Here is an 11,345-nt window from a genome sequence, read left to right on the forward strand (position 1 = left end):
AATTAATATTTAGTAAAATCATATCAAAATTTCATAACAATTAGACAACCATAACCATAAAGTCATCGTACGAAAATCAAGTGAATATGGACGACGACGACACGGACGCCGCCGACGATGACGACGCAGTCAGCACTATTTCGGTAACTCTATTATATTAAACACACACACACACACATATATATATTAGAAATTCTTATGAAATAAAAATAAAATACTGGTATTTAAAGGACTTCAAGGCTAAATCCATCGGTACTGACTCAAATTTAACACTTCAAAATCAAACTTTCAACTAAATCTTGTATTAAACAATTTTATCTCATTCTAAATAGTCACATACATTAGTAGTCTGAAAAATGTTTCCTTGGAGGAAAACTATACTTGTTATGCAGCTGTATAAAATATTTCAAGAGGCACTGCCAATATCATTTATCAAGTCAGAAAAAAAGCTTGCCAGGCAATCTCTAGCACTACTGGAGTAATAAACAGACCATCCGTTTAGACCTAAAAATGTTTCCGATCGCCCTAGGCCTACTGGCCCTCTTTCAGGCCCCCAACTCATAAATTTTGATTTGAAATTTTGAAGAAAAAAATTACGTAAAAATTCTGCCGATTGTCTTCCAGAAAAAAGAAGAAAATTGAAAACACACGTGCCATAAGTGTACTCTTGGTCGTGGATAATCCCTGTTTGTAATTCGGCACTATAGATATTTTTTGTTTTTACCACCTCCGTCAAAACAGAAAAAAATTACTCATGGGCCAAATCCCTAAAGCGATTAGACTGTGGACTGAGTCTATCATATGTTTAGTCTTTGCATATTTAGTTTTCATTGTATCTGTATGACTTATGTCATTTCAAAAATATCAAATGAAAATAAAAATTCCTACCTACCGACCCTACTAAATTTTAGAATAGTTCTCGAAAACATGACATTATTTTTTCTGCCTTGGAAATTTCTCGTCAATTGACTGGCATGCACCAATATCAGTCTTACATGCACCGGAAAGTGGTGATTTTATCCCAAAAAAGTATTTTTGATGGGTCAAAGATTCAGCAAATGCTACTGTAGTCTATACAACGCTGTATATAGCGTGTATTTTACAGATTGAATCACCTGGTCGCCGATCGACATTCTATAATAGGCCCAGGCAGAAGTCGATACATCAAGGTATACTGAATTTCACCAAATTTGTACCAAATAGTACCTAAATTAAGCAAAGCTTGGGTAACATTTCATTTTTTATTCTCAATAATAAGAGGCTAAAATGAGGACCATCTCTAGGTCCCCCTCTTTGGCCCCTGAAATTCATCAAAATTTCTAAAAATCACAAAATTTCGACACCATTCATATTGAAATGTTCCTGATGAAAAACAAGGTAATCAAAGGTTATAACTTTATAAATGTATCGAATATCTATGTCTGAACAAAAATATAACTAATTTTAAGTTACACTTAAAGGGAAATAACTACCAAATAGTGCCAATCTTCAAACACAAATAAATAGAATTGACGCCTCGTTTTCATTTTCAATAGTTTCTAATTAGAAGATTTAGACTTACTTTTTACATTATATCAATGTTTTATTTGGGTTCTGAGGATTAAGTACTTTTTCGTAAATTTTAAAATTGCATATTTAAAAAAAGGATAAAAAAAATCACTGAACAAAGAGTTAGCTCCCTTGAAAAGCATATCTTATATAAAATGCAGTTTTATTTATATTAGTGCTCATTTACAGTTTTTTCATTTTATTTTTATTCAATACCACCAGGGGCGTACCTGCCTATACGCAAATACAGTTGCGTACTTTTGGAAAAAGTAACAAAAATAAAAACACATTTTAAAGATGAAATAAAGGTTTTATGCAATGACTCACTGGGGGCCTTGAGCGACCCCCCCCCCAAGACCCAATTTTGCGTACAAATAAAACAGGCCTATCTACGCCCCTGACCACAATACAAATAAGTTAGCTTAATTAAATGAAAAAGGGGGAATGGGTTGTTTCATGTACACATACACATGGATGAATTTCAATTTCTACTTAATGCAAACAAGAACATTTGGATTGAAAATAGCTCAAGATTTTATTTCTGTCTTGTTGATAACTCCTCTAAACTTCAGTGAAATTAGGTCTTCTCTCTTTCAAAGGGTAGACAATTTGAATAAAAATGTATTGTAACCATAACTTTTCACATATATCTTAATTTAAAACTCACTTTTCAAGAAATTAGCAAATCTTTCTGCCTAAAACACAACAAATAGTAAAATATAATAACTTACATGAATGTGACTGAATTTTTTTGTATGTATTTTGTTTTTTTTCTTCAATAATCTCATACATGTTCATGTTGTACATGCATTATATATGGTCTGCATCAATAAAAAAGTTTTCCCATTTATAGTAGAGAAACCCTCATTATGAAAATTTGAGTTGATAAAAATCATACTCCTATTACATGTATTACAGGCCATACTACAGACTAGTAATACCTTGAGAAAAGCTCACTTATTGGTGGAAATGCACAATGAAACATTCAAATATGACGAAGAATTTGTGGAAACTTCATTAATTCCATTTATTAGTTTTCTGGGAAGTAGCAAATGAACCGACACACAGAATGATCAATATATATGTACATGTATACTATGCTTTTCAAAGGGGGATAATAAAACAGACCTATACTGTCCGTAACACTGCCTGTTGTTAATGTATTATTTACATTATAAACTTCCATTTTTTAAAGCTGATTTTGCAAGTTTGGATAAATACACAAATTTCAATTTTTACATTTTGATTTAAATTTTCTTTCAAGTCACTCATACAAATTCAGTGAGCATATTTTTAGCATAATAAATATTAATATACAGTGTAGTATGCTAGTTCACAAATCTCACTTGGTTCTTCATTTCTCTTGGTTTTCATGACAGTTCCACTCCGTTTGTTTTGGACTTTACTGGAAGTCTCCATCATCTTTAAAAGGGCAATGAGCTAAGAGACTCTTCACTTTCTGCACAAAATCCAATCATTTTGGTAAAATATAGTCTTCCACACTAATCACAGCCATTGATAATTTGTAATAAATAATTTCACAGAATTTGCTTACTACCAGAGGTTTCTCTTTCCTCAAATACATGTTCATGTATATCGCATACAGCTTGACATCTTTGTCTGATAAGGGCCCATCCAGTTATGTTTTTGTTTTCTGTGAATTGTAATTACTCTCATTAGATTGATTGTGCATTACATTTGACTGGTTACAGGTTACTGAGTCGGCACTCAGTATTTGCCAACAACTACATATGTACATTGCTACATTAGAAGTGCTAGTTGCTCCAGGGTGAAAAAGAGTTTCGACCATCACTGTTTTTTTTCAAGAGGAAACTACTTTCTGAATGACTTTTCACAGCTAGGTTCTGAGCAACTAAACCTCCAATTTCAGTAATACATTTCTCTTGAGATGTGCATTTTATACATGTAGCTGCATTTCACAGGGTTCTTTTAAAACCTCAAACGTAGAGACCAAATAATAATTTATGCAAATAATTTCACTTCTAAGCAATCATACTGAAAAAAAACAACAACATATCGCTCTTTTAATGAATACTGCTATTTAGTTTATAATATTACAAAGAAAATACATCTGGTATTGATAAGCGGTCTTGGACACAAATGCCCAGTGTTTTCAGTACAATATGGACCATTTGTTCTGTATTTTGTACACTTAACTGCATCACAGTGATACACATGTTTACTATTAATATGTCTACAGTATTAATAGTAAACACGTGCATCAATGTGATGTAGTTAAGTGTATTAAGTTAAGATTCAGTAAAATACAATTTCTACTACATTGTATGATAACTTAAATAAGGAGGCTAATTCTTATTGAAATGTCTTCTTAAAATAATTCAAGGGATTTTAATGTGGATAACTGCTAGCCATTGTTAACACTGAGATTCATTTTTTATATGCATGCATGAGAAGGGTGTAGCATAATGCCCAGTTTGCTGTATACTTGCATTTGCCTTTTTGGGGCATGTCAAAGGCATGCTGTTGTTGTGGGAATTCTTGCACCACTCAATGTAGACCCATATTGACATTTTTCTCTCATTTGTTTTTTATCATTTATGGTTGATATGCTATAGAGTATAATGCAGTGTAGCTTATCATAACAGCTAATTATAATTATATTGTGCATGTATAATTAGAACCGAAAAAGATATAAATGTATGGTTTATGTCCTGAAAATAAAATACGTCATGGGGATATCGACTTATCTTGAACTGTTGTGGAATTGTCAGGGACGGATTTAGGCTTGGGCATGGCGGGCATCCGCCCACCTACCCCCCTCAAAATTTGCATGTCTTTGATCCCTGGTCGAGATACACCAGAATATAAAATTGGTAGTTGTGCACTGCTTCTCTGCCTAGCCTGTGCCATATGAGAGATAGCATTCTAAATGGTTGGCAGGGAAACAGAATAATGAGTTTGACTGCCTACCTGCAGGCTGTGACTACTGTCAGGTCAAGCACCAGGCAAGGTCAGCTTGAATGGTCAAACATTTTCTTCCTGAAATGCATGAAAAAAAGGAGGATAATAAATAACAATCGACAAAAACTAGATAGAAATGGACATTATTCAAGTGACAGGTTAATATAAAAAGCTAGCTATCAATTTCAATATGCCTTGAAAACACAGGCCCCCATTTCAGACAGAGCCTTGCTCTCTACGTACTACCACTCTTGGGTGGTAATGGGATCTGTGCTTTAATATTATGCTTTGCAGCCCACCATTGCATGACCATGTAGAATATAATTTGCTACATTGTACCTAAGACTTTGAAAGTCATACCTATTTAAACTGTAAGTAATAGAGGATGAAGTCCCCATAATGGTACTCAACAGCGATAGAATCAGATACCGAATACAATGTCCAGTGGACATTATGTCAATGACTTTTGTACCTGGCTCCATTGAGTGTGGTGCTCTGAATAGCTGCAAAATCATAACTACTGCCATTTTTTTTTTAAATATTTAGTAATCTGAATGGTCACAACTAGTAAGTATAAAAAATATAATAAACGAGCAACCTCAATGGCTACATGTTTACAGCTGGGGACTGATACAATTTCAACTTACAAAGTTTTACCAAATTGTGTAATTTGTGAAGAAAAATTAATTGAAGATGATGTAAAGCTGTAAAAGGCATACATTTTTTTTAAATGTCAATTTACTCTACTTCATGCTCTTACAGGTTACATCTGCCTCATAGTATAAATGTATTTGTAATTTTTACTTACCAGAATCAACTGGTACAATATGCCAGTGCTCGGCACTGGCGACAGTGGTTGCACAAGTTCTTCCCTGGTCTGATTTCTGAAGACCGGTCTGCATTTTATTGTTCACATCCGGGAAATTAAAACACTATCGTTATGCAAAAGCTTCTATTTTATGCTTCTCTTAATATTTTTATCCAGTAGAACTAGATATTTGTCATTTTTTATCAGTATTTTATTTCACAAAAAGATATTTTGCTTTTAACATTGAACTCAATGCTATGTTAATGACGAATCTCAATGCATTTGAATGGGAGATGAGGGCCCATTCTCATGAAATCACGGAGTCACGTGACGAGACTTACATACCCTAATTGCAAACTGAAAAATAACAAAGCTTTGGGTGAAAATCAAATTGTGAACGAGTACATTAAAAGTACCTCCCAATATCTTATGGAAGTGTATGAACTTTTATTCTATGTAATTCTTGATACAGGTATAATGCCAAACTTGGCTTGTTGGCAATATCATTCCAAAATACATTGTATAAGAATAAGGATGAGAGTGATGACACTAAAAACGTTTGGCCGACCACAATTGTGAGCTGCATTGGCAAACTTTTTACTGCTATTTTGAGCGAACGCCTTAACAGTTATTAGGAAAATTTTTCATTACTGAAAAAAATCAGAATGGCTTTCCCCAGGGATATTCAGCTGTACATAATTTATTTACCCTATATTCATTTTTTGAAACTCTGAAACAGAAAAAGAGAAATTAAGTTATACTGTGTCTTTGTAGATCTTGAGAAGGCGTTTGATAGTTTGAAGAGATAGGCTATGGCATGAATGTATTATAATTAGTACATTGTATCAATGGTAAAATGTTCAGTGTTATACAAAATATGTAAACGGATTGTTTATGATAAATGTACACCAGAATATCAGAATATTTCCCCTCGTGAAATTGGAGTTAGACCAAGTGAAAACCTTTCACCTTTCTTGTTTGCATTGTTATTAAATGATTTAGAAGACTTTATGAACAAGAATGATATCTTAGATTATAACTTCGTTGTCAGATGAAATAGAAAATGAATTAAGTTTATTTATGAAAATATTTAAATTGCCATATTCACGCAGATGATACTATACTTATAACACCAAAAGATTAACAGATTGTTTTCATCAGTATTGTGTAACGTGGAGACTTAAAGTTGATGTATAGAAAACAAGTGTTGTGTTTTTGTAATCATTATGTCAGAATAACAAATAATCCAAGATTATTGTTTAATAACAGAAATATTGACATTGTGAATGAGTTCAGGGATACTTCTATCAAAAACCGGCAAGTTTGCAAAAGCAATACAATTGCAAGCAGATAGAGGGCGAAGGGTCATGTATGAAATTCTAAAAAGGGGTAAATATCACAATTTATCAAATTGAATCTTCTGTCAATTACAAAATGTAGATATATTTGATAAGACTATAAAGCCCATTCTTCTATATGACTCAGAGGTACGGAGCTTTAGTAATACATGTATTGATTGTACTGAAAGAGTGCATCTTAAATTTTGTAAATCATTACTGAATTTGAGAATTACAACATAAAATTGTATGGTATACTGTGAACTTGGACGATATCCGCTTATTTTAGATGTGAAGCAGAGAATGATTTCTCATTGGACTAAACTTTTAGCAGGAAAACCATCAAAGCTATGTTCTGTTGTGTATACGTTAATGCACGTTATGCATTCACAAAATCGTCACATTTCCTTAGTTAATTCTTCTAATAAAAGAAGATACTAGGTTGTCATATATATTGATTTCCCAAACATTTGTAAGTGATATACGGCTGAAACTGACAATCAATCTACGTGATCAGTTCCAACGAGAGTGGGACAATGTGATTAATGAAAATTGGAAAGCATTTCAACTTCGACATTTAATGATAAAGATTTTTTGGTTTTGTTGTTATAGATTTTGAACAACAAACCATCGTTTACCTATTGGGCATGATAGATGGACTAACGTTCAAGGAGAATATAGATACTGTACTCTCTGCAATATGAATGAGATTGGTGACGAGTTTCACTATATAATGATATGTCCTTTTTTAAATCAATCTAGGAAAGATGTTTATTAGTAGGAATGTTTATCAACGTCCCAATATTATTAATTTCTAATATGCCACGAACCTAAATGATAAACTTGAACTTTTGAGACTACATTTGTATGTAAATTTGTCAGAATTATAAAGAAATATGTTGAGCCTCCTGGTTAACCCTGTTGATAAATTACGTTATTATGTATATAGTTGAAGTACCATTCTGTGTACGAATGGATGGCACATAATTTTTTTCTCAGTTTGGTCTTATTTTCCTCAAATATATTCAATACATCTAGTTATTTAGATTTCTTCTGAAGCATCTGTTACATAGATATTTTTTACTGGCTATACAGGGGAAAGGGCCGGACAATTTTCCTGCCATCTTTCCATAGTGCATTTCAACTGAATTTGATCTATCAATTTCTTAAAAAGACAAACTTTATTTCATATTCCTATACTTCACCCATTGCATCCAAAATTTTCAGTTATAAAAAGCTATTGCAGAATCTCGAGATTGAGGACTTCAAGACTAAACCACCTGACTGTTCTTGCAAAAACGCTACATTCAAAAATGGTCCTTTCGGTCACGTCGTTACGGGAGATTTGTTCATCATCGAAAACGAATATTCTTTGTAAAGGTCCCAAGGACCGTGAACCACACTCCATAAATTGGAATTATAACTTTAAAGTTCTTATGAATGCCGTGGAGGACTATGCAAGAAAATGGATAAAACGAGAACAAGAAGACATTGATTCTCTGTCAGAGTGGTTAAAGGCTGTGAGGTCTTTAATTTTGAAACAAATAAAAGTTTTAAGTAGGTCAATTAGTGCCAATGCTACATCAGTTTTCAAAGACCCCGATGTAGCAAAAACATTGTCTACTGTACATGACAAGTATGTTGTCGTACCAGCAGACAAAGCCCAAAAGAACATTGTTTTTGTCTGCAAAACGTCTTACATCCAACATTTATTATCAGAGGTAGGCGTAGAAAATAACAGCAGTGCTAAGACCTATACTGCTACCACACTCTCCAAAGAAGAAATTGTGGAAAACCATAAATCTGTGCTATCCTCTTTTGGTCTGTCTATCAAAGACGATGACTGTGATTTACCGTCTATGTACTGGATTCCTAAACTCCACAAGAATCCATACAAACAACGTTACATAGCTGGATCTGCACGTTGTACCACCAAACTTTTTCAAAACTTTTAACTTCTATACTCACAGCTGTCAAAGTTAGTTTGCAGTCCTATCACAAAATGTGTTACTCCCGTAGTGGTATTAATTCAAGGTGGATCCTGAAAAATTCGAAAGATCTTTTGGAGACAATCAGTTCAAGACTATTATCAGAATGTAATAGCACTAAAACCTATATTTTTTCAACACTGTACACTTCTATTCCACATACTCAGTTAAAATACCGACTTAAAAACATTATACATCGTTGTTTTTTTCCAAAACAAGATGGTACACCTAGATACAAATATATAGTTCTTGGTAGGGATTCCTCATACTTTGTAAGAAATAATTCCAAATCATCCTCCAAATATGCAGAAGATGTTTACAAAATGTTGGAATTTTTTATCGACAACATATTTGTCCAGTGTGGTGAACGCGTTTTCCAACAAACGGTCGGCATTCCAATGGGAACTAATTGTGCTCCTCTACTTGCTGATCTATTCCTTCACTCTTATGAGGCTGACTTTTTAGCTGATCTAATCCGAAAGAAAGAATATCGTTTGGCTAGATCCTTTTATCTCAGTTTCCGCTATATAGATGACGTATTATCTTTAAACAATCCTAATTTTGGGGATTTAATACATCGCATCTACCCAAAAGAACTTGAGATAAAGGATACTACAGACACTGCGTCGGCGTTGTCGTCCGTAGACACTTCCACGTCCACTCAATAACTTGGGTATAAGTGTTTTGGTATTTATGAAATTATACCACAAGGTGTCATACTACAACAGGAAGTCTGACATTGATTTTTGTGGTTGTGACTTGAACCGTTTAGGAATTAAGGGACTGAATGGGGTCAAACCTGGCCTTTTCATGACACACAGACAATAACTGGATGATGTGAATATATAGAACTCTTTGAAATTTTACCACAAGGTGTCATACAAAAAAAAGGAATGCCGGGATTGATTTTTAGGGGGTGAGACTTTAGGTCTTAACTATTTAGGAATTTTTTGATATTATACGACAAGGGTGCCATACTAGAATCAGGGGCCAAAAGGGTCCAGAAAAGCGCCCGAAACAAGTTTTTTCCTGATGTCCCAACAATATTTTTAGATACCCTTGAAATTATACCGCAAGGTGCTGTACAGTAAGAGGGAGACGATAATTGATTATTAGGAATTAGGGACCTCATTATTTTTATTTTCTTTTATTGGATACCTTATGAAAATCTGTCCCAGTGTTTCAGATATCTCTTGTGTTTTTTTAGTTACAGGGGGGTCAATGGGCCACACCCCAGCCAAACAAAATCATCTCTTTAGCTCACCTGGTCGTCTTTAACAATTTTTCAAAACTCTTTTCCTCTGAAACTACTTTACCATTTTGAACAAAACTTGGTATGAATGTTCCTTAGGGTGTTCTGCATAGATGTAGAGATTTTTTATTCGTCGATTCGGGCTCCTGGGAGCTTCTTGTTTAATATTTTGTCTGATTTTGATTTTTTCTAAAAATTAGATTCCTTATGAAAATCCCTGCCAGCATTTTTCAAAATGATTTCAGATATCTTTCACGTTTTTTCTTCGAGTTATAAGGGGTCAAAGGCGCCACACCCTCCAAAATTGACTTTCTTTTTGGTCCGATATCAAATTTGTTTTAATTTGGTACCTTATGTATTTTTCAATCAGATTTCCGATATTACTTACTGTTTTCGTGTTATAAGGGGTCAAAAGGGACACGCCAAACACATCTGCTTTTCAATTTTTGGTCTGATTTTAAAAATTTTGATTGAATTTCAAGTTTTGTGGTGTCCAAACCAGTTGTGTCCATAATGAATTGTAAGTCCCTACGCTTAAGTGTGTCAAAAACTAATATTGTGTCCACATTTGCCTCAACTGTTCAGGGTTCGACCACTGCGGTCGTATCATGTTGCGCTTCGTTAAGCTTTTTAATTTTGTCTAATTGACCCGAACATTCGCACTCGCAGTGAGGAAAGCTCAATCGAAATTTTCCAGTTTATTTCTCTCGATCTGATCCTTTTAATGAAGATGTCGGGGGCTTCTAATGACGGATTTTCGGAGCTGCAATGTACACTTTTTGTGTAGTAAGTATAGATTACAGTGGCGGATCCAGGAGAGGGTGCATGGGGTTGACATCCCTCCTTTTTATTGAAAAAATTCATTTGTGATTAATTTGATCCCACTAATTTATCTTCCGTACATAAAATACAAGCATTGTGTACATATATGTTAATTACTACATGTACATGTGCATAAATAAAGTAAAATGGTAAACACATATGTACATACATGTAGCAAATGAAGTATTTAAAATAGAAAATAAACAGAATTGTTAAATTATTATGATTTCAAAGCAGAGACATAAACAATGTGTCTGTTTCAACGTTAAGGATGAAAGGAGGTCATGTGGCATATTCATCACATTTAGAAGGTAATCTTGAACTATCAAAAAGGAGGAGTTTCCAGTGAAATAAAGTTCTTGGGATGCGAGTAGACACATGAGCTAACACATACACTTGTACATGTTCCTAAAATCCAGACTTCCCTACCGACCATAGACCTTTATCCCATACCCCATTATAATTATCATACACTATATCACACCCCTAGACCTGTAGCACATACTGTATACCACACCCGTAAACATATCTCATAATGTATATTACACCCTAGACCTATATTGCATACCGTATATCACACCCCTAGACATATATTGCATTCTACCCTAGACCTTTATTGCCTTCTGTATATCACACCCCTAGACTTA

This window comes from Perna viridis, chromosome 3 (genome assembly GCF_037379345.1).
Source record: "Perna viridis isolate PV_CMFRI_1.1 ecotype Kerala chromosome 3, ASM3737934v1, whole genome shotgun sequence".
Lineage (NCBI taxonomy): Eukaryota > Metazoa > Mollusca > Bivalvia > Mytilida > Mytilidae > Perna > Perna viridis.